This window comes from Manis pentadactyla, chromosome 8 (assembly GCF_030020395.1).
Source record: "Manis pentadactyla isolate mManPen7 chromosome 8, mManPen7.hap1, whole genome shotgun sequence".
Classification (NCBI taxonomy): Eukaryota; Metazoa; Chordata; class Mammalia; order Pholidota; family Manidae; genus Manis; species Manis pentadactyla.
In genome coordinates, this window is record NC_080026.1 from 56,280,369 (window position 1) to 56,306,231 (window position 25,863).

General features: G+C 36.5%; 1 long non-coding RNA gene across 1 annotated transcript in view; it reads left to right on the plus strand.

The window, feature by feature from the left end:
• The window catches only part of LOC118929331 (uncharacterized), a 156,638-nt gene that overhangs the window by 126,465 nt on the left and 4,310 nt on the right, over positions 1–25,863 (plus strand). The window lies entirely within an intron of this gene.

Consider the following 25,863-nt stretch of genomic DNA (forward strand, 5'->3'; position numbering starts at 1 on the left):
TGGAAAAAGATATTTCATGCAAACAACAGGGAGAAAAAAACAGGTGTTGCAGTACTAGTATCAGACAAAATAGATTTTGAAACAAAGAAAGTAACAAGAGATAAAGATGGACATTACATAATGATAAAGGGCTCAGTCCAACAAGAGGATATAACCATTATAAATATATATGCACCCAACACAGGAGCACCAGCATATGTTAAACAAATACTAACAGAACTAAAGGAGGAAATAGAATGCAATGCATTTATTTTAGGAGACTTCAACACACCACTTACCCCAAGGACAGATCCAACAGACAGAAATAAGTAAGGACACAGAGGTACTGAATAACACAGTAGAACAGATGGACCTAATAGACATCCATAGAACTCTACACCCAAAAGCAACAGGATACAAACTCTCCTCAAGTGCACATGTAACATTCTCCAGAATAGACACATACTACGCCACAAAAAGAGCCTCAGTAAATTCATAATATTGAAATTCTACCAACCAACTTCTCAGACCACAAACGTATAAAACTAGAAATAAATTGTACAAAGGAAGCAAAAAGGCTCACAAACACATGGAGGTTTAACAACATGCTCCTAAATAATCAATGTATCAACGATCAAAATAAAATAGAGATCAAGGAATATATGGAAACAAATGACAACAGCAACACAACTAGCCCCAACTACTGTGGGAGGCAGCAAAAGCAGTATTAAGAGGAAAGTATATAGCAATCCAGGTATATTTAAAGAAGGAAGAACAATTCCAAATGAATAGTCTAAAGTCACAATTTTGGAAATTGGAAAAAGAAGAACAAATGAGGCCTAAAGTCAGCAGAAGGAGGGACATAATAAAGATCAGAGAATAAATAAATAAAATTGAGGAGAATAAAACAATAGAAAAAATTAAAGAAACCAAGAGGTGGTTCTTTGAGAAAATAAACAAAATAGAGAAGCCTCTAGCCAGATTTATTTTGAGAAAAAGAGAATCAACAGACATCAACAGAATCAGAAATGAGAAAGGAAAAATCATGACGGACCCCACAGAAATATGAAGAATTATTAGAGAATACTATGAAAACCTATATGCTAACAAGCTGGCAAATCTAGAAGAAATGGACAACTTCCCAGAAAAATACAACCTTCCAAGAATGACAAAGGAAGAAACAGAAAATCTGAACAGACCAATTACCAGCAATGAAATTCAAGCAATAATCAAAAAACTACCTAAGAGAAAAACCCCCAGGCCAGATGGATTTACCTTGGAATTTTATCAGACATACAGAGAAGACATAATACCCATTGTCCTTAAAGTTTTCCAAAAAATAGAAGATGAGGGAATACCCCCAAACACATTCTACAAAGCCAGCATCATCGTAATACCAAAACAAGGCAAAGACACCACCAAAGAAGAAAATTTCAGACCAATATCTCCAATGAACATAGATGCAAAAATACTGAACAAAACATTAGCAAACCGAGTTCAAAAATACATCAAGAGGATCATACACCATGACAAAGTGGGATTCATACAAGGGATGCAAGGATGGTACAGCATTTGAAAATCCATCAACATCATCCACCACATCAACAAAAAGAAGGACAAAAACCACATGATCATCTCCATAAATGGAGAAAAAGCATTTGACAAAATTCAACATCCATGCATGATAAAAACTCTCAACAAAATGGGTATATAGGGCAAGTACCTCAGTGTAATAATGGCCATATAAGATAAACCCAGAGCCAGCATCATACTTAACAGTGAGAAGCTGTAAGCTTTTCCTCTAAGATCGGGTACAAAACAGGGATGCCCATTCTCTCCACTGTTACTCAACATAGTACTGGAGGTCATAGCCATGGCAATTAGACAAAAAAAGAAATACAAGGAATTAAGATTGGTAAAGAAGAAGTCAAACTGTCACTATTTGCAGATGACATGATATTGTACATAATAAACCCTAAACACTCCACTCTAAAACTACTAGAACTGATATGGGAATACAGCAAAGTTGCAGGATACAAAATTAATACACAGAAATCTGTGGCTTTCCTATATACAGACAATGAACTAATAGAAAGAGAAATCAGGAAATCAATTCCATTCACAATTGCATCAAAAAGAATAAAAAACCTAAGAAAAAACCTAACCAAGGAAGTGAAAAACCTATACCATGAAAACTACAAGACACTCTTAAGAGAAATTAAAGAGGACACTAATAAATGGAAACTCATCCCATGCTCTTGGCTAGGAAGAATTAATATTGTCAAATGGCCATCCTGCCCAGAGCAATCTATAGATTCAATGCAATTCCTATCAAATTACCAACAGGGAAACAAAAGCAAAAATGAACAGGTGGGACTATATCAAGCTGAAAAGCTTCTGTACAGTAAAGGACACCATCAATACAACAAAAAGGTATCCTACAGTATGGGAGAATATATTCATAAATGACAGATCCGATAAAGGGCTGACACCCAAAATATATAAAGAGCTCACACACCTCATCAAACGAAAAGCAACTAATCCAATTAAAAAATGGGCAGAGGAGCTGAACAGACAGTTCTCCAAAGAAGAAATTCAGATGGCCAACAGACACATGAAAAGATGCTCCACATCACTTGTCATCAGAGAAATGCAAATTAAAACCACAATGAGATATTACCTCACACCAGTAAGGATCGCCACCATCCAAAAGACAAACAACAAGAAATGTTGGCAAGGTGGTGGAGAAAGGGGAACCCTCCTACACTGCTGGTGGGAATGTAAATTAGTTCAGCCATTGTGGAAAGCAGTATGGGGGTTCCTCAAAATGTTTAAAATAGAAATACCATTTGACCCAGGAATTCCACTCCTAGGAATTTACCCTAAAATGTGGAGTGTGCAGCCCACTTTGAAAAAGACATGTGCACCCCTGTGTTTATTGCAGCACCATTTACAATAGCCAAGAAATGGAAGCAACCTAAGTGTCCATCAGTAGATGAATAGGTAAAGAAGATGTGGTACATATACACAAGGGAATATTATTCAGCCATAAGAAGAAAACAAATCCTACCATTTGCAGCAACATGGATGGAGCGAGAGGTATGATGCTCAGTGAAATAAGCCAGGAGGAGAGAGACAAGTACCAAATTATTTCACTCATGTGGAGTATAAGAACAAAGGAAAACTGAAGGAACAAAACAACAGCAGAATCACAGAACCCAAGAATGGACTAACAGTTACCAAAGGGAAAGGGACTGGGGAGGATGGGTGGGAAGGGAGGGATAAGGAGGGGGAAAAAGAAAGGGTATTACGATTAGCATGTATAATTTGGGAGGAGGCACCGGGAGGGCTGTGCAACACAGAGAAGACAAGTAGTGATTCTACAGCATCTTACTATGCTGATGGACAGTGACTGAAATGGGGTTTGTGGGGGGGACTTGGTGAATTGTGGAGCCTAGTAAACATAATATCCCTCATTTAATTGTAGATTAATGATACCAAAAAAAAAAAAGCATTGATGACACTGAAAAGGTTCTGAAGAGCCAGGGGGTATGGAGGAGGTAAGGTATCATCTATCAGTAGGCTGGGGTCTTCTCTATGAGCTCTGAAGTAAGCCATCAGGTCCCCAGACGCCATCTTACCACTTGCTTCTTGGACCCCTCCTGCTGCTAACTGTGCAGTGTGGCCATCTCTGGGAAGTAGAAGCTGAGATAGAATTAGGAATGCAAATGCATATTGGGGACTAAAGTCTTCAACCCCCAATCTTAAACTGTAGAGATTATTTCATTGAGGAAGTTAGAACCAGTAAGAAGAGAATTAGTTCATTTATCCACCATGGGCATAATCAACATTTATTTTGTTCACCAGTAGATCATTTCCTAACCAGCAGAACTGCAATGTCTACCAATAATTTTGTTCTTACCCTTGGCCCACATATATCTCTAGTTATACCTTCCCTACTTCCCTTTGGAGGAATTCCGACATGTGTCACACACTCCTGATTAAACACCTCATTTTCCTCCTGCCTTCCTGTGTTTCCTCTGGGTCTTCCTCTTCTTCATTCACCTAACTTGGAACTGCCCAGCCTGGTAGCCATCAGTCACATGTAAATAGTTATATTTATTTTTATTAGAATACACATGATTAAAATTAAGTTTCCCCATTCACACATGAGTCCCTCTTCAAGTGATTAATATACATGTGGCTAATGGCTACTCTATTAGTCATTTCACACAGTCTTGTCACACAAAGTTCTACTAGATAGCCCACAATATAACCTATCAAAATCTTCCTTTGTACGTCTAGTAATTATCCCACATCTAACACATCAAAATCAGAATTCTGTTTTCTCCTTCAGCCTGATTCTCATAGTCATCTCTACTTCATTAAATGGTGCCAAGAGCAACCAGTTACTCAAGCCAACATTGTAGGTGTTGATTTTGCTTCAGTTGTTCTGCTTACCTCCTGATATTAAACTAATCAACCAGTCCTGTGAGCTCTACCTTAGAGATGTGTCCGATATTCAATGGCATTTCATTGCTTCCATTGCCAGAATCCTAACCTACCATCATTCTCACCTACTAAAATTCTGTTTGTATTCATCATTCTGCTTTTCCGTTCTACATTCAATGTTGTACATAGCAACGGTGATTTTTAAAAATGTAAACCAGACCACGTCACTTGCTTTTTCAAAACCTGCCAATGGTTTTCTCAGCACATTTGGAATACAACCCAAACTCTTTGCATAATTTATGAAGCCTTCATGAAATTATCCCTTCATAAATCTCAAACATTTTAGGCCACATGCACCACTGTCACCCTTCCCCACCCATCACACCACTGGCCACCTTGTTGGCTTTGCTAACACTTGGTGCTTCAGGGCCTTTGCATTGTCTGTTCTTATCATATCCCAATTCTCTTCCCCATGATAGTTGCTTATTTATTGTCTTTCTCAACTAAAATGTCAACTCAGTGAGAGCTGGACCTTTCTCGCTCTCATTTACAGTGTTGACATACAGTGTGTGCTCAAATACCCGTGGAATTAAAACATGAGTGACAGCATTATCAAGGGATTTCAGAATGAATAAAAAGGAATACAGGCCAAGGAGCCTTGCATCTTTGGGCTTTTGTTAGTCTCGTGATAGGAAATGAAATAACGCATTATTCTGATGAAGGCTACAAAAGAGGAAATCCACGTCCAGGTGTGTTTGCCTAGGACAGCTTTGTTTTCCTCATTCCCAAATGAAGGGACCCATGTTCTGGCCTCAAGGCTGTGTGAACAAGTGTCATCTTACATAAAACCACTAGGATTGTGTTGTTACGACTGACAGCTCCTGAATGTTGTGTTACTCACTGGTATCGTGAGACCAGAAATAAAGGCATGACTATGTTTGATCACCTCAAATAGTACCTAACTGGTTTACCCATGAACAACACACTGAATGGATCTCTGTGTGGACAGCAGAAATTCTAAAAGGTGGAATACTGCTGAAGTTATAGGAGCTGTTTCAAAATCTATTTTATTTGCGGTGATAATCATGATGATGTCTATACATAATCTTAAATATGTGTTACTCAGATAAAACAGAGCTTTGTGCTTATGGGCACTTAATAGTCAAGTTTGTTATTTAAAATGGTACGAATATTCTATAACCACTGAATTCTAAGGACTTATATGTTGTATCATCTACAGGGAAGTTAATTACATCCATTCATTTCACATTTTTTATTAGCAGATAAAAAGGAAATGGAGAAGGAAAATTGAATTTTTATGAGTAAATAGTTATTAACAGTTTAATGAGGAAGGTAAGATAGATTTTTATTTATAGTTTTTTCTCTCTTATATTTCTCAATTTCATAATTCTAAAATAGCTGTTTCCTTCAATTACCTTAATATGAGAGAAAATAAGTTATAAAAACCATTTATATTCACAACTCATTCAATAGCTAAAGATAAGTTTACTTTAAGCATTATAAGTCTTCCCCCCAGAAAACAAAACAAAACATTAAGAGATATTCTATAATGTCAATTTTTGTGCTTAAGTTTAGAAGATGCTTCTGTATTTATTGCCTGGAAGGCTCATTACTACTCGTCCATATGTTATCAACTTTTATTCTCCATGAGAAAAATCACTTGCTTAGAACAGATTTAATAGTAGGATTTGAAGATCTACCACATGATTAAACTGGGGGAAAATAATTTGTTTAGTACTATTTATTTTTTTGGTATCATTAATCTACAATTACCTGAGGAACATTATGTTTACTAGACTCCACCCATCAATAAGTCCCCCCCACATACCCATTACAGTCACTGTTAAGATGCTGTAGAATCATTACTTGTCTTCTCTGTGTTGTAGAGCCCACCCCGTGCCTCCCCACACCTTATACATGCTAATCATAGTGCCCCCTTTCTTTCATTTTTTTTACACCCCTTATCCCTCCCTTCCCACCCATCCTCCCAGTCCCTTTCCCTTTGGTAACTTTTAGTCCATTCTTGGGTTCTGTAAGTCTGATGCTGTCTTGCTCCTTCAGTTTTTTTCTTTGTTCTTATACTCCACAGATGAATGAAATCCTTTGGTACTTGTATTTCTCCACCTGGCTGATTTCACTGAGGATAATACCCTCCAGCTCCATCCATGTTGTGGCAAATGGTAGGATTTGATTTCTTCTTATGGCTGAATAATATTCCATTGTGTATATGAACCACATCTTCTTTATCCAATCATATACTGATGGACACTTAGGTTGCTTCCATTTCTTGGCTATTGTAAATAGTGCTGCGGTAAACATAGGGGTGCATATGTCTTTTCTTTTTCAAACTGTGCTCCTGCATTCTTAAGGTAAATCCCTAGAAGTGGAATTCCTGGGTCAAATGGTATTTCTATTTTGAGTTTTTTGAGGAACCCCATACTGCTTTCCACAATGGCTGAACTAATTTACATTCCCACCAGCAGTGTAGGAGGGTTCCTCTTTCTCCACAACCTCGCCAACATTTCTTGTTGTTTGTCTTTTGGATGGTGGTGATCCTTACTGGTGTAAGGTGATATCTCATTGTGGTTTTAATTTGCATTTCTCTGATGACAAGCGATGTGGAGCATCTTTTCATGTGTCTGTTGGCCATCTGAATTTCTTCTTTGGAGAACTGCCTGTTCAGCTACTCTGACTGTTTTTTAATTGGATTAGTTGCTTTTTGTTTGTTGAGGTGTGTGAGCTCTTTATATATTTTGGATGTCAACCCTTTATCAGATCTGTCATTTCTAAATATATTCTCCCATACTGTAGGATAACTTTTTGTTCTATTGATGGTGTCCTTTGCTGTACAGAAGCTTTTCAGCTTGATATAGTCCCACTTGTTCATTTTTTCTTTTGTTTTCCTTGCCCTGGGAGATATGTTCATGGAGAAGTTGCTCATGTTTATGTCCAAGAGATTTTGCCTATTTTTTTCAAAGAATGTTTTGGTTTTACAACTTACATTCAGGTTTTTGATCCATTTCAAATGTACTTTTGTGTATGGGGTTGGACAATGATCCAGTTTCATTATCTGACATGTAGCTGGCCAGTTTTGCCAACACCAGCTGCTGAAGAGGCTTTCATTTAACAATTGTGTGTCCATGGCTCCTTTATTGTATATTAATTGACCATATATATTTGGGTTAATATCTGGAGTCTCTATTCTGTTCCACTGGACTGTGGATCTGTTCTTGTGCCAGTACCAAATTGACTTGATTACTGTGGCTTTGTAGTAGAGCTTGAAGTTGGGAAGCAAGATCCCCCCTACTTTATTTTTCCTTCTCTGGATTATTTTGACTATTCAAGGTCCATTGTAGTTCCATATGAATTTTAAAACTATTTATTCCAGTTTGTTGAAGTATATTGTTGGTACTTTGATAGAGACTGCATTGAATTTGTAGATTACTTTAGGCAGGATGGCCAATTTGGCAATATTAATTCTTCCTAGCCAAGAGCATGGGATGAGTTTCCATTTGTTGGTGTCCTCTTTAATTTCTCTTAGGAGTGTCTTGTAGTTTTCAGGGTATAGGTCTTTCACTTCCTTGGTTAGGTTTATTCCTAGGTGTTTTATTCTTTTTGATGCAATTGTGAGTGGAATTGTTTTCCTGATTATTCTTTCTGCTAGTTCATCGTTAGTGTATAGGAAAGCCACAGATTTCTGTTAATTTTGTATCCTGCAAATTTGCTGAATTCAGTTATCAGTTCTAGTAGGTTTGGAGTGGAGTCTTTAGGGTTTTTTATGTAGAGTATCATGTCATCTGCAAATAATGACAGTTTTACTTCTTCTTTACCAATCTGGATGCCTTACATTTCTTGTTTTTGTCTGCTGTGGCTAGGACCTCCATTACTATGTTAAATAACAGTGGGGAGAGTGGGCATCCCTTTCTTGCTCCAAATCTTACAGGAAAAGCTTTCAGCTTCTTGCTGTTAAGTATGATACTGGCTGTGGTTTTGTCATATAAGGCCTTTATTATGCTGAGGTACCTTCCCTCTATACCCATTTTATTGAGAGTTTTTATCATGAATGGATGTTGAATTTTGTCGAATGCTTTTTCAGCATCTATGGAGATGATCATTTGTTTTTTGTCCTTCTTTTTGTAGATGTGGTGGATGATGTTGATGGATTTTTTAATGTTGTACCAACCTTGCATCCCTGAGATGAATCCCACTTGATCATGGTGTATGATTCTCTTGACGTATTTTTAAATTCGGTTTGCTAATATTTTGGTGAGTATTTTTGCATCTGTGTTCATCAGGGATATTGGTCTATAATTTTCATTTTTGGCTGGGGCCTTTGCTTGGTTTAGGTATTAGAGTGGTGCTGGCTTCATAGTATGAGTTTGGAAGTATTCCCTCCTCTTCCATTTTTTAGGAAACCTTAAGGAGAATGGGTATTATGTCTTCTCTGTATGTCTGATAAAATTCAGTGGTGAATCCATCTGGCCCAGGTGTTTCATTTTTGGGTAGTTTTTTGATTACCGATTTAATTTCATTGCTGGTAATTAGTCTGTTTAAATTTTCTGTTTCTTCCTTTGTTAGCCTTGGAAGGTTGTATTTTTCTAGGAAGTTGTCCATTTCTTCTAGGTTTTCCAGTTTGTTTGCATATAGAGTTTCATAGTATTCTCTAATAATTCTTTTTATTTCTGTGGGGTCCATCGTGACTTTTCCTTTCTCATTTCTGATTCTGTTGGTGTGTGTAGATTCTCTTTTTCTCTTAATAATTCTGGCTAGAGGCTTATCTATTTTGTTTATTTTCTCAAAGAACCAGCTCTTGGTTTCAGTGATATTTTTCCATTGTTTTATACTCCTCAATTTTATTTATTTCTTCTCTGATCTTTATTATATCCCCCCTTCTGCTGACTTTGAGCCTCATTTTTTCTTCTTTTTCCAGTTTCAATAATTGTGACTTTAGAATATTAATTTGGCATTGTTCTTCCTTCTTTAAATATACCTGGATTGCTATGTACTTTCTTCTTAGAGATGCCTTTGCTGCGTCCCACAGAAGTTGGGACTTTATGCTATTGTTGTCATTTGTCTACATATATTGCTTGATCTCTATTTTAATTTATTATTTAGGAGCAAGTTGTTAAGCCTCTATGTGTTTATGAGCCATTTTGCTTTCTTTGTACAATTTATTTCTAGTTTTATACGTTTGTGGTCTGAGAAGTTGGTTGGTAGCATTTCAATCTTTTTGAATTTACTGAGGCTCTTTTTGTGGCCAAGTATGTGTTCTATTCTGGAAAATGTTCCATATGCACTTGAAAAGAATGTGTATCCTGCTGCTTTTGGGTGTAGAGTTCTGTTAGGTCCATCTGTTCTAGTGTGTTGTTCAGTGCTTCTGTGTCCTTACTTATTTTCTGTCTGGTGGATCTGTCCTTTGGGGTGAGTGGTGTGTTGAAGTCTCCTAAAATGAACACATTGTATCCTATTTCCTCCTTTAATTCTGTTAGTATTTCTTTCACATATGTCAATGCTCCTGTATTAAGTATATATATTTTTATAATGGTTATATCCTCTTGGTGGATTGACCTCTTCTGTCATTATATAACGTCCTTCTTTATCTCTTGTGACTTTCTTTGTCTTGAAGTCTATTTTGTCTGATTCTAGTACTGCAGCACCTGCTTTTTCTTCCTTGTTGTTTGCATGAAATATCTTTTTCCATTCCTTGACTTTTAGTCTGTCCATGTCTTTGGGTTTGAGGTGAGTCTCTTGTAAGAAGCATATAGATTGGTCTTGCTTTTTCACTCATTCTCTTGCTCTGTGTCTTTTGATTGGTGCATTCAGTCCATTTACATTTAGGGTGACTATTGAAAGATATGTACTTATTGCCATTGCAGGCTTTAGATTCATGGTTACCAAAGGTTCAAAGGTAGCTTCTTTACTATCTAACTGTCTAACTTAACTTGCTTATTGAGCTATTATAAATACAGTCTGATGATTCTTTATTTCTGTCCCTTCTTATTCCTCCTCCTCCATTCTTTATATGTTAGGTGTTTTATTCTGTACTCTTTTGTGTTTCCTTTGACTGCTTTTGTGAATAGTTGATTTTATTTTATTGCCTTTAGTTAGTATTTGGTTTGCCTGCTTTCTTTGGTGTGATTTTTATTTCTCTGGTGACAACTATTTATTCTTAGGAGTGCTTGCATCTAGAGCAGTCACTTTAAAATATCCTGTAGAGGTTGTTAGTAGGAGGCAAATTCCATCAACTTTTGCTTTTCTTGGAATTGTTTAATCCCTCCTTCATATTTAAATGATAATTGTTTTAGATACAGTATTCTTGGTTCAAGGGCCTTCTGTTTCTTTGCATTAAATATATCATGCCATTCTCTTCTGGCCTGTAAGGTTTCTGATGAGAAGTCTGATGGTAGCCTGATGGGTTTTCCTTCATAGATGATCTTTTTTTCTCTCCCTGGCTGACTTTCATACTCTGTCCTTGTTTTTGATCTTTGCCATTTTAATTATTATATGTCTTGGTGTCGTCCTCCTTGAGTCCCTTGTGTTGGGAGATCTGTGGGCTTCCAAGTTCTGAGTAACTATTTCCTCCCCCAGTTTGGGGAAGTTTACAGCAATTATTTCTTCAAATACACTTTCTATCCCTCTTTCTGTCTTTTCTTCTTCTGGCACCACTATATTGCAAAAATCGTTCATTTTGGATTTGTCACATAGTTCTCTTAATATTATTTCATTCCTGGAGATCCTTTTATCTCTCTCTGCCTCAGTTTCTCTGTATTCCTGTTCTCTGATTTCTATTCCATTCACAGTCTCTTGCGCCTCATCCAGTCTGCTCTTAAGTCCTTCCAGAGATTGTTTTATTTCTATATTCTCACTCCTAGTTTGATTCTTAAGCTCTTGCATATTTCTGTGCAGGTCCATCAGCATGGTTATGACCTTTATTTTGAATTGCTTTTCTGGAAAATTGGTTCAATCTATCTCCCTTGGTCTTCTCTCAGGGGTTGCCTGGGTGATTCTGGACTGGACCAAATTCTTTTGCATTTTCATGGTGATACAGGTAGTTGTAGGCAGGTTGGTGCATGTGTCAGCTGTGAGAACAAAGTCACTTCCTGTTTGCTGGTTGCCCTTCCCCTCTCTGCTGCCTGTGTCTGTCACCCTCACACCGGGAGCAGGCTTTGGGTTAATTTCCTGGGCTGCGGGGAGCAGGGCAGCCCAGAGCCCTGCGGAGAGAGGCAGACACACCAGTTGTGCTCTCCTGTGAGAACAGTGCCCCTTCACACCCTGCTCCAGCTTCCTCTGCCTGCACTGGGTAGCTGCACGCTGACAGCAGTCTCTGGGTCTGGCCCGGGTGGCTGCATGCTAGGAGGAGACTCTGGGCAGCTGCATTGGGCATGACTGCTCTCAGGCTGCTCGGCCCCTGAGGCGAGCCCATGCCAGAGGGGGAATGAACAGTAGGCTTTTTATCACTGTGAGGGGCTTCAGAGCTGCTCTGCCTCCCAGGAGGCTGGGGCATCCAAAGCTTCTCAGAATTCCCAGCCTGCTGGGCTGAGTGTGCCAGGATGATTCCATCCAGCTGTGAGGCCTCTGTCCCTTAAAAGACTTTCAAAAAGCACTCGCTTTTCTTTTGTCCCAGGGTAGCTGGTTGTGGGGACCCGCTTGCAGATTTTGCTTTTCTGTTTCCCTAATATATAGCACACCATGCACTGTGTGTCTGCACTCCTAGTGCGGATGACTAGGGCTGGTTATTTAGCAGTACTGGGCTCCCTCTCCCTCCCCACTCCAACTCCTCTCCTCCTGCCAGGGAGCTGGGGTGGGGGGAGTGATCAGGTCCTGCTGGGTCGCGGCTTGTATCTTACCCACTTTGTGAGGCACTGGGTTCTCACAGGTGTAGATGTAGCGTGGCTGTTGTCCTGTATCTTCTGGTCTCTCTTTTAGGAATAGTTGTATTTTCAAAAATATATATGGTTTTGGGAGGAGATTTCCACCGCCCTACTCATGCCACCATCTTGGCTCCTCCCTCTCATTTCATACTTTTTAACTGAGAAGATGGATATTAAAATGCAGGACCAGAAGAACTGTAGCTTTAAAATGTAAGATTGGAAAATGAGGATGTTTGTTTTTCTTCTTGAAGGCAATGATTTTGAGCTTCAATGCCAGCAGAGGATTCATTGCCATAGCCTTTGGTTCTCCACTTTCTTCCCCCAAATTAAAGGTCTTGAATAGTACTAGGAGTTTCATGACTCCCAGGGGTTTTATCTGTAGGGGTTTTATCCCAGGGTTAGCTGTACCATGCTTGGAATATAGAGTTATTAGGATCCAGAATATTAATCGTGAGTATTAAATCATCCTAGAGCACCACTGTGTATGGTTTACTTAGCAGGCAGACATGATAGTAATGGGGATGATGGCTTTACCAGCTTAACCTTCCATTTCAGCTTTAAAAATTAGTTATGATATAATCTGAGAAGTATGGAAATAGAACACCATGACAAATGCATGGTAAGAACTCCACTGTAAAGCATTTTTCGTCTTTAAAACTTACAGAATGCATACAAAGTTGTATAAGTTTTATACAGATGAGCAGCATGGTGTGTTGGGGAGAGTCCTAAAGGGAAGTCAGGAGCCCTGGTCCAGTTCCATTCCTGCTTCTGAAAGTCTGTGCAATCTAGATAACATGCTAAGCCTCTCTTGCCATAAACATTCACATGAGAAAAATGAAGGGGATGACAAAATTTCTTCAAAGGTTGTGAAGATTTTTGGAGTCAAGTGTATAAATTTATCTGAGCCAGAGGCTGTGTCTGCGTTATCAGGACCATGTATGCTGGAAATCAGGAAGTGAATACAATACAGAAGATTTTCCTTGTGAGAGAAAAATGTATCCCACACTTGGAAAGAGACAAATGATGACTGCAAGATGTGTGTTCTACTAAGTCCACACATGTTCTAGCTAGTCTACTTGAGTCTCAACTGAAATTTGTTGACAGTTTAGTAAAAAATCCTTAGCCAGTACATCCTTCAAGGTTATAATTTAACTTGCAAAAATTGATAAGACACTGTGATTTTATGACCTGTAAGAAGTTAACCAGTCTTATAACTAATTTTGCAATCTTACTTAGGCATCCCTTTCAAAATTCTTTCAAATATAAACCCATTTTTCAAATCCTTTTTAAAATTAGATTTTTTATTTTCTTTAGGCTATTTGCTGGTTCATTCATCCATGAACTAAATAAAATATTGATAGGCACAAACATATAATGTAGTTTGAGGACTACACAATAATATTCTTGATCCACTTAGCACTAAATATCATCTAGATTCTATTTACCAAATAAAGTAACCTATTGTTTTAGTGCAATGATGCTGTGGTATGATGACACTTGCCTTATTTTAATTTTTTAAACATATGCCTGTGTTTAAATATTTCGAGGAGTCTAACTGTTGCTCCCTAATCCTCAGCACAGTCCCAATGCGAGGGCCACTCTTGTGGTTCCCTCAGGGTATGTATTTTCCTTGAGTCTTTCCAAGTTGCTTCTTCAGTGCTGAGAACCTGCCCTGGTATCTTGATGATGGTGTGGAGATGCAGCAGCAGCCCGTTTGCAAATGGTATGTCTTGGTTCTGTCATCTGGCTTTGCTGGAGAAGGGCAGGGGTACAGAATTGAAGCAAATCTCTTCTACATGAGGGAAAGGAGTTAGCTTACCCTTATGACAATTCACACCACTGCAGTGCTCAGCTGTCTGTGAAAAGCATTCTTTTACTGGATTGTGAAGTGTGCATTTATTATCTGTTTTCCCACAACTGAACTGCACACCTTGATTACACAATGAGCAACTCAAGTGCTTTTTAGTAGCAATATGTAGAAAAAAATGTTTTGCTTATCATTTTGCTCTCTTCACCTTGGTTTCTGCTCAAAAGTTCAGAGAAGGCAGCCCTGTTTGCTAAAGAAAAGTGCATCAGGCCATGCTGGAATACTACATATCATTAGGGAAATGTGTTACCCTGGTTTCCTTAGAGTGTGACATGGCCAGTGCGACAGAGTGAATGATCACTGAACACTACTGTGTCCTTGATCACAGAAATACCAGGCTACAGCCAACTCAGTGTCATTCCAGTGACACAACTTCCGAGTGTATTCCAGGCCAATCGATTTTGTCTCCTCATCTCTACTCATATGGCAGTTTACAATGCCAAGTATATGCTCTGGTTGAAGTTTCCTATCCTCACTGCCTTTTTTCTTCTTAGTACCCAATGCTGATTCATCATCTGAACAAAATGCTTTCAGGATCCTAACTATATGACACAGTTTCCCTCTCTTTCCTTTATGTCTGCTCTTGACAGATGAAGCACAGCTCATGTTTTCATCTCTAGCACCTAGCTCAGTGTCTGGCACATACTGTGTACCCTACCAATATGAATCATACTGAATTTTATTAAAGATACTGAATATCTTTTCTATATCAATCGTTTTCATTTCTTTATTTCAAATGTACTTCAGTGGCAGATTTCTCTAATTACCCTCTCCCTGTTCTTATGTCTCTTTACCTAGTACTAGCTGCATGGACTGTCATGTTGGAAATGTTCCATTCTTTTGTATTTGTTTCTATATGTCATATTTCCAAATATATCGCAAAGCTTTGCAGTTTAGGACACTGTATTTATCCCTCTTGTTATCCAGTACAGTGCATGTTATATAATGGTCATTCTAGGTATTACCACTCTAGAGTATTAATATAACCCATGAATACCATTGAAATAATATAATACAAGCCCAACAAGAAATCAAACTCAAGCAGGGCTTTAATATATTCTAACAAGAAAATGGAGTGACTTTTATTTTCTTAAAGTTGCACTTCCATTTCCTTTCTGATTGATTTTCAATCTGTAGGATACTCCCAATTCCCAGGCATTATTTTCTGAGGCTATAGACTTAGTAAAAACCATGCTTTTCTGAAGAGAGCTAATTTAATATGCCTAAAGCAGCATGATAACTGTGGAATGCACTGCTTTGTATTCAGCTGGTGAATGAGTTTAGTTTTTGAATGCAGAAGGAATAGTGCCAGCAAGCAAACTTTAGGGGGCACAGGTCCTGCTTTCCTACTGGCTTGGCTTCCACTGATTCATCAAATGAGTCATTTTCTGTCATCCTTACTGCAGAGTCAAAGTAAGTCAACATTCCCTGGCTTACTCATTTCAAATTGCCAATTTTTTGTTAAGTTTGAAAACTCGTTCTGGGTTACTTTAAATGTTAGTCAGAATCTTTGATACACTTTGAAGTTGCTAAAAACTTGATAACACATCTTCTGTAACTCTTAAATTCTACTTCTAAAGTACAGGAAGGTATTTTGCATGGAAAAATCAGGAAACACATCACACATCAGAGTATGAACAAGGATTGACTGAAAACAGTCTATATAATTTTGAGTGGACACATTGGAAACCAAATTACTAAGTTCATCCCTCAAAACAGATTTGTTATTTACAAAATGCAAAAGATTTATACTGTGTGGAATACTAGAGTTCTGTAGTACAGATGTGATAGCTCAGAGCTCAAAACCCCCACTAATACGGATTTCGCAGAGAAAGTTATTTGGGGAGATTTTTCACACTGTCAACTGTGTTCTTTCCTAGTGTGCCCATGGGTGCTGTCAGAGCACCCACAGACGATGAAAATGTCTCCTCTTCCCAGACAGGCCATGAAAGGTGAATGCCAGCCAGGAGCATATGAGGATGTTAGTTCTGTGTGTAGTGGGGTAATTCTATACCTGCCAGTTTACACATGTATTCATAGAAACTAAATCAGATGAAAAGCCATAAAGGCGACCTACTTTCTAATCCAAGGAATCAATAGCACTTCCAAAATCAGTGAATATTCCTGCTTGAGGAAAATTTTCTTTTTTTCCTCCTTCTCCCTCTGCTAAACGAACCAAGAATCCATATCTGAGCAACTGCAAAGCAGTCTTAAAATTAACCAGTTTTAAAAACCTTGACATTTGGCATAATTATTCTGACAGATTTCTTCTTTACGTTTTTATATGGTATTGATAGCAAACTGAATACTAACAAGTCTGATTCTCCATTCCACAGGCAGGAAAAGAGATGGGAGAGTAATAAGTTTCCACCGATGTAAAGAAAACATTGCATATGCATTGACTTCCCATAACACTGCCGAATTCTCTGATGATTTTCTCAGGACACAAAGATCTCACAGTCTCATTGAAAAGGAGGTCGGCAGTGTGGTCCTGAAATTTCAACTTTAATAAAGCAGCTCAGAAAATTGGCCATTTTCAGAGAGCATGTCCCCCAGCTGCCCATGGAGGGTAGCAAAACCTCACATGTACCTCTAGCTATTAGTCAGGTTCCCATGCAAAAGCACACTTTTGAATGTGCTCATGGTAAGTGTGAAAAATGGACCTTTTGTATGGCATAAAGCAGAGTGATGTGGTTTTGGACTGTTTCTGTATGCTTTAAGTAAGAAGTCAAGGAGATAATTCTAGATCTTGTTATATCACAAAATTAAAGTAGGAAGATTCTTAGAGATGATTTTGTGCCATTTTTATCAAATAGAGAGTTGAAATCTCTATGTTCTAGGAGACTTCCCATGATCACACTGTTAGGGAATGTTGGACCTTGTAGTAAGTATTATATTCTCCCAAAGCAGGATCTAGTTTACCAAGCCATGTGCTTTTCCTGGCTCTGGAAATTATCTGTGTATTTTAAAAGAAAAGCCTATTCCAACAATACTTGTCTCCTATAGCAGCCTACTTCCTTGGGTCAGGCACCTGCAGAGTCCACTCCACAGTGGTTTTGGAATCCTGAAGGTAAAAGTTGACTTACCTTTAGAGTGGACCCCAGGTTTCCACATCTCATGCTTACTAGATTTGTACCAATGATACCACAAGAGTCTTTGACCTTATGGTAGTTTCTGTAATGGCAGAGGATCCAGAGTTAGGATTCTCTCTAGCATACTACTTCCTTGTACACAAATCTTCACCAAATCTCTGCCTACTGAACCAGGTGGCAAATGTCTAAGGCTGACTTTTTAAGTCCTTTAGTCTAAAAACATTTCCACTTCTCTTTCTTTCTTTCTTTCTTTCTTTCTTTCTTTCTTTCTTTCTTTCTTTCTTTCTTTCTTTCTTTCTTTCTTTCTTTCTTTCTTTCTTTCTTTCTTTCTTTCTTTCTTTCTTTCTTTCTTTCTTTCTTTCTTTCTTTCTTTCTTTCTTTCTTTCTTTCTTTCTTTCCTTCCTTCCTTCCTTCCTTCCTTTCTTTCTTTCTTCCTTTCTTCCTTTCTTTCTTTCTTTCTTTCTTTCTTTCTTTCTTTCTTTCTTTCTTTCTTTCTTTCTTTCTTTCTTTCTTTCTTTCTTTCTTTCTTTCTTTCTCTCTCTCTTTCTTTCTCTCTTTCTTTCTTTCTTTCCTTCCTTCCTTCCTTCCTTCCTTCCTTTTCTTTCTATTTTCTTTCTTATTATGGTATCATTAATATACAATCACATGAGCAATATTGTGGTTACTAGACTCCCCCCATTTTCAAGTCTCCACCACATACCCCATTATAGTCACTGTCCATCAGCACAGTAAGATGCAATAGAGTCACTACTTGTCTTCTCCGTGCTGTACTGCCTTCCCCATGCCCCACCTACATGATGTGTGCTAATCATAATGCCCCTTAATCTCCTTCTCTCTCCCTTCCCACCCACCTTCCCCAGTCACTTTCTCTTTGGTAACTGCTAGTCCATTCTTGGGTTCTGTGAGTCTGCCGATGTTTTGTTCCTTCAGTTTTTGCTTTGTTTTCATGCTCTACGGATGAGTGAAATCATTTGATACTTGTCTTTCTCCACCTGGCTTATTTCAGAGCATAATATCCTCTAGCTCCATCCATATCATTGCAAATGGTAGGATTTGTTTTCTTCTTATGGCTGAGTAGTATTCCATTGTGTATATGTATTACATCTTCTTTATACACTCACCTACTGACGGACACTTAGGTTGCTTCCATTTCTTGGCTATTGTAAATAGTACTGCAATAAACACAGGGGTGCACATGTCTTTTAGAAACAGGGCTCCTGCATTCTCAGGGTAAATTTCTAGGAGTGGAATTTCTGGGTCAAATGATATTTCTATTTTTATTTTTCTGAGGGAACTTCTTACTGCTTTTCATAATGGTTGAACTAATTTCACTCCCACTAACAGTGTAGGAGCGTGCCCCTTTTTCCACATCCTCACCAGCATTTGTTATTGTTTGTCTTTTGGAAGTTGGCCATCCTAACTGGTATGAGGTGATATCTCATTGTGGTCTTAATTTGCATTTCTCTGATGACTAGCAATATGGAGCATCTTTTCATGTGCCCATTGGCCATCTGAATTTCCTCTTTTGAGAAGTGTCTGTTCAGATCCACTGCCCATATTTTAATCGGATTATTTGCTTTTTGGTTGGTGAGGCACATGAGCTCTTTGTATATTTTGGATGTCAAATGTTTATCGGATACGTCACTTATGAATATATTCTCCCAAACTGTAGGATGCCTTTTTGTTCTACTGAAGGTGTCCTTTGCTGAACAGAAGTTTTTAGTTTGATATAGTTCCACTTGTTCATTTTTGCTTTTGTTTCCCTTGCCTGGGGAGATATGTTCACGAAAAAGTTGCTTATGTTTATATTCAAGAGAGTTTTGCCTATGTTTTATTCTAAGAGTTTAATGGTTTTATGACTCACATTCAAGTCTTTGATCCATTTTAAATTTACTTTTGTATATGGAGTTAGTAATCCAGTTTCATTCTCTGACATGTAGCTGTCCAGTTTTGCCTATATCAACTGTTGAAGGGACTTTCATTTCCCCATTGTATATCCATGGCTCCTTTATCATATATTAATTGATATATACACTTGGGTTAATATTTGGACTCTCTATTCTCTTCCATTGGTCTATGGTCTGTTCTTGTACCAGTACCAAATTGTCTTGATTGCTATGGCTTTGTAGTACAGCTTGAAGTTGTGGAGCTTGATTCCCCCCACTGTATTCTTCCTTCTCAGGATTGATTTGGCTCTTTGGGGTCTTTTGTGGTTCCATATGAATTTTAGAACTATTTGCTCTAGTTCATTGAAGAATTCTGCTGGTATTTTGATAGGGATTGCAATGAATCTGTAGATTGCTTTAGGCAGGATGGCCATTTTGACAATATTAATTCTTCCTAGCCAAGAGCATGGGATGAGTTTTTATTTGTTAGTGTCCTCTTTAATTTCTCTTAGGAGTGTCTTGTAGTTTTCAGGGTATAGGTCTTTCACCTCCTTGGTAGGTTTATTCCTAGGTATTTATTTTTTTGATGCTATAGTGAATGGAATTGTTTTCCTGATTTCTCTTTCTGCTAGTTCATTGTTAGTGTATAGGAAAGCCACAGATTTCTGTGTGTTAATTTTGTTTCCTGCAACTTTGCTGAATTCAGATATTAGTTCTCGTAGTTTTAAGGTTTTTTATGTACAACATCATGTCATCTGCAAACAGTGACAATTTGACTTCTTCCTTACCAATCTGTATGCCTTTTATTTCTTTGTGTTGTCTGATTGCCATGGATAGGACCTCCATAACTATGTTGAATAGAAGTGGGAAGAGTAGGCATCCTTGTCTTGTTCCCGATCTTAAGGGAAAAGCTTTCAGCTTTGGCTGTGGGTTTGTCATATATGGCCTTTATTATGTTGTGTTACTTGCCCTCTATACCCATTTTGTTAAGAGTTTTTATCATGAATGGATGTTGAATTTAGACATATGCTTTTTCAGCATCTATGGAGATGATCATGTGATTTTTGTCCTTTTTATTGATATAGTGGATGATGTGGATGATGTTGATGGATTTTCAAATATAAATGAATCTTCTTTTAAACTGGTTTTCTACATCTTACCTTCCATATTGATTTCTGTGGGAATCCTACAAAACAGTGAAAATATATTAACAGAGACACAAGCAGAGAGAGGTAGAGGGGTTGGTGAAGGAGGGGTAAATTGACACAGAGAGAGAGGAGAAAGTCTACAAGCTGTTCACATGATATTCATATTCTTTCAAACAAAGACCCTGGCAGTTATGAATGCTGCCTACTCCTCATTTACCCATAAGAGACTATGTCCCTTTATCTTTTTTAATTTCCCTTGAATTTCCATTGCATATTCTCAAAACATGTGGAAATTAGCACAACAATGTTATCCCCAGTACTTTAAAGTTTACAAATATAAAAATGTTGATATATAAGAGCCATAACTAGGTAGACAAAATATATAGATGTTCACTTTTGCAATGAATAAATAAATTAAACATCCAGTGAAGTTAATATCCAGAGAAAAAAAATGTAATGACTGGCCCAGTATATTTATCTATTTTTTTAGTTTATGGTGCAAACAGTACATTGACTTATTTTTGCATAATTTCTGTGATAGATTATTTTGGCATCATGTACACTGAATATTAAATCAAATGGAACATTTGAGAATTGCTGCTAACATCACACTGAATTCAGTTTATTCCTTTTAGGCTCCAAATTATAAATACCAGCAACAACAATATTCCAATTCCTGCTATATTCTTACTCTCCCTTTTATTATTAAAATTAAAAGAGGTGTGGAAACTCATAGCATGAGGAATATATCACCACATTAGTCTCTTGGGTAATATAAAAGATCCTTGTTTTGATTATGATAAGCTTACAGGCACATGGTAATTTAATATCAAAGTTTTTAGAGAAGTAAGAAGGAGGAGATTTCTTATTAGATCCTTAATTTCAGACATATCTGAGAACTAGAGAATGCATTTAGCTTGCAATTAGCTTCATCTACATAGTGAAGAAAAGGAAAAAAAATTAAAATGGGTTCCCAAAATACTCAATACAGATCAATTCACTGTTTAACAGTTCACTGATTGTGCTCTATTTTTAGTTTATCAGATGAGTGGGGATCATGGCAATCTTGAGGTATATTATGATTGTACCAACAGATCATAGATGAGTCCACCATGCTTTTTCTCTTACTGTATTCAAACAAGTTCCCAGAGAAAAATAAAGACAACACAGTGAAATGTCTGACAGATGGAAACACAGATGCAAAGCCAAGCCACAGAGGAGTCAAGATTTCAGTGGAGATGAATTTGGCTTTGCTCCTGGGGATAGAGATTAAACCTTTTAATCATAGCACTGAGTGCCCAAATAAAGGAAAATCTCAGGTCCACAGAGAAGGAGGCAAAATTCAGAGTCTACCAAATATACAGGCATAAAATTAATAAAGAAATCAGATGTAAATTTAATATGCTAAACACTCAAAATACCTAAATCTGAAATTAAAATTTATTTGCATTAAAATATATGCAAAATACTTTTGTATCATTTTTCTCAAAGGAAAGTAAGTGCTCAAAATCCATGTGTTCAAGTAAAATTTTCAGCATCGTTCTCTACTTTTCCATTGGTGAAATGTCTGTACCATTTGTCTGTGCAATAATGTGTAGGGGGAAATGACCAGAATTATAATATCAGCGACCACACCAAGGATCTTTCAATCTCAAATGAAACAAATGTTGATCTTCTGTCAATTTTTGTGTGTGTAAAGAAACTGCCCTGAATTCTATATTCAATTAAAAAAATAACACGAGAAGCAAAATTTACTGGAAGCACTAAGTTCATGACTAGATTGGTCATCTCTCAGAATTTCCACACAAAAAAGTATAACTTAGTATTAAATATGTTGTCTTACAATTTCTGAGTGCCTATTTTAAGTTATGTACAAACAGTAGAGTCCTACTATATTTACGTTAGTTACTTTTGTGAAGCATTTAATGATCTCATGCTGGAGGTAGAGAAAACTGGTTTCCTTAAAATATCTTTAAATTCAACATTAGCCATAAATACAACATGACTAAATACAACCCCTGAATAAACATACGCTTTCCAAATGCCTATTACAGTACCTGCCATGAGGACAGAGGTGCCTGCTCATGGTTTGTACTCAGTAGGTGCTCATTAAAGTGAAATTATCTCCTAAAAATAATATCTAGATGCAGAAGGATGGCAATTAGGAAAATGCTATGTACAGATTTGTGTACATATTGATTTAATATGTCCAATGGGTGAAGCATTTCAGACAATTGTCTGAAACCAAAGGAACATACAGGAAACTGTATGTCCCCCATGCAGTTGGGGAGTTAGGAAGGGGTTCTTAAATCCTACCAAAGAAAATGGTATAACTCAAGGTCTCAGGGACTATAAATTCATACCTGACATTATTTTCTCCTATAAAGAGGAAATAAACTTTAGGCCTTCCCTAACCCTTTTCTTTCCAAACATAAAATATATCTTACTTCCTAACAGTTTGAAGTATTAAATTTTTAATTATAGTAAAATAACTATGCACACATGGCAATGTATAAAATTGCAAAAATAGTGAAAATAAAAAGTGAAAAAAAATCAGAGTTCTACATCTAGGGGTAACTGATGATATATGTTCTCCCAAACTTGTGTGTGTGTGTGTGTGTGTGTGTGCAAATTTGCTTTGTACATATTATGTCATAACCATTTTCTATGACATCAATTTTGCATTGTTTTGTGTTCCTATATATAGATATTCTTCCATCTATCACCATTTTCTCTGTCAAAATTTATCTGGTTTCCAATATAACTTGTTTATGTAACTTTTTAAAATAACACTTTAATGAAGATTTTCAATCTTGTACCTTGGGGACATCTATTTTTATTTGATAAATTCTTATGTTAAATATGCACAATAAATGGGTTTGAATTAAATATGGAATGTTCATATAAATTTATAACACCACAGAAGTATGGTAGAGCCATTTCACTATAGCTATTTTATAACTGTGTATTAATTCTAGAACATATCTAAACACTAGAGTGTGGATATTATACTATGTTCCATTTATTTGATTAGTAGGATGGTAAAGTATTTAAAAAATAGTTTTATTCATATGTTTAAAAAGTGTGGATAATTATTTTATTAATGGGCTTTCCTAACTGTTCCTCAAAGATACTTCACCATTTTCATACCAATTAGAGGGAATATCTCATAAGAATAAGTATTAAAATTATAATAAATAATATTTTCAAATTTTGAATGTCTTCAAATTAGTATATTTTATGTTAAAACTACATACTTATATATAATTGAATATAATTATATAGGCAGTGTATTTATGTCATGAGCCAATATATGTAATATATAAAATATTTTGTATCATATATGGTTACATTTTATATAAAATATTAAATATGTACTATGTATGGGTATGTTTATATTATATATTATAGTTTAAGAGTATTATTAATTTTATATTATAGATTCTACATGAAACATATTGCTTTGAAAAAAATTTGCAAGTATTTTTCAACTTATTCAATTGCTATTTAGTTGATTCATATTTTTTATGCACGAATTTTCAAATTTTCACATATTTAGATATATAACTTTACACTTTCTTCCCACTAACTTATTCTTTAAAATCATTCCAGTTCAAATAACTTATAAACATTATAATTTTCTTTGAGTTGTATCGATTCATTCTTCATAATGTTATTAATTCTTTGGAAATGACTTGACTCATGTGAGCTAGAGAATATTTTCCCAGTATCATTATAAAATAATCATTAATCAAGTTGTTATTACAACACAACTTATAAGAGGTTAGCCTTTACTATTATAAAATATTCTTTTTACTATAAATACTTGTTTGCTCCTAGGAGTTTTTCGTATTCAACTTCACTCTCAATTGTGGAGTGGTTGCACAGTATGGATTATTGGTGTTTAATAAAATATTCCATATCTGGTATTAAAATTTGTTATTGCTTTTCTTTTACAAATTTTTTGAGCTACTTATAATTCTTTGTCCAGAAAAATGAGAATGACTTGGTCACGTTTTCCTCATTCCCACCACCATTAAGATTTTGTTTGAATTTCCATTAATTTTCTGAATCAGAGGTAAAACATTACAAATAGAAAAAAGTATCTGTTGACTCTGATTTGGTTCTGATTTCATCATGAAAATAGAACTGGTTCTCTGCCAAAAGGAAAACTGGGTAAAAACTGGGAGGTTACAAAATAATATAAATTTGAAATCATAAGGTGTTTTCCTAAAGCAAGCTAAAGATGCTTCTCCTAAAGTTGTAAACTAGGGGAGAGGTAGCAGTTAGGGCTCAATTTTTAATAAAGGGCTGCATTCAAGATTCAAACTTCTTCCATTCTTGTGTGAGAGGAGTAATGAACAAGAAAGAGTCTCTCAAAGGATCACCAGGTGGATGTATGTGTGTGCGTGCCTCTGTGTGAGTGTGTGTGTGTGTGTGTGTGTGTGTGTGTGTGTGTGTGTGTGTGTGTGTTTGTGTGTAAAGGGAAAAGCAGACAGTCATTGGCCAGGAAATATTTACTTCTGGCTGTGATGTGATAGATACAACTTTTTCATACCGATTATATCAAAAAGGATACTGGATCCTGAAGAGGGGCATATCTTCTGCAAGTAGAGATATAACACAAGGATGAAAGTTATATACCTTTCAAAAATTTTAGACAAAAGTTAAGAGTAATGAACTTTTAGTTTGATTTAGAAAAACATTTCTTTAAAAAGTTACATGAAGTGAGCAAAGTATAATCATGAAACAAAAGATGAGCTATGTTGAAATTAAAGAAAAAACTGTTGACTCAAATGCTATAGAAAGTGAAGATTTTTAAAAACACATATAACAGGCAAGATACTGGTTTACAGAACATATCTGAGAACTACCACAGGTAATAAAATGGGCAAAAAATATAAGCATCAAATCTACAAGACAGTCAACAGAATATTCAAAAAACATATGAAAACATTTTCAAACTCAGTAATGATTAGAAAACTGGAAATTATTAACTTAAATAGTAGTTGGTACATATTGGTTTTAAAATAATAAAACATATGATAGTACTAAGTGTTGACAGGTTGCATAGCCACAGAAATCATTATATATGGCTGGAGGGGGTCTACTTGGTATCTCCACCTTGGAGATAAAAATCTAAACTAGATTAAAAAATTCACACATATATACCAACAGATATACACTACAGTTTTGCTAGTAATTGCCAAAATTATTTTTTAAAGTCTATATTCCATCAGTTTGCAAATGTATAAACAAGTTGTATATTCCTTAAGGAAGCTCTCCAACGTGGAAAACGAATGAATTCAGGGCTACACCTTCAACATGAATGAAATTCAAAAACATAATTCTGAAAATAAAAAACAATTACTCAAGTTTACATGTACTGTTATCCTCTTTATACAAGAATTAAAACAGGTCAAATGATACTAAAAAGTGTTGTGATACTTGTTTTATTCGAAGTTTATACTTTGACTAAGTGTGGAAACTATTGTGGTTACCTGCCAGAGGCAGTGAAAGGTGATGGGAAAGTGAACTTTCAAGGAA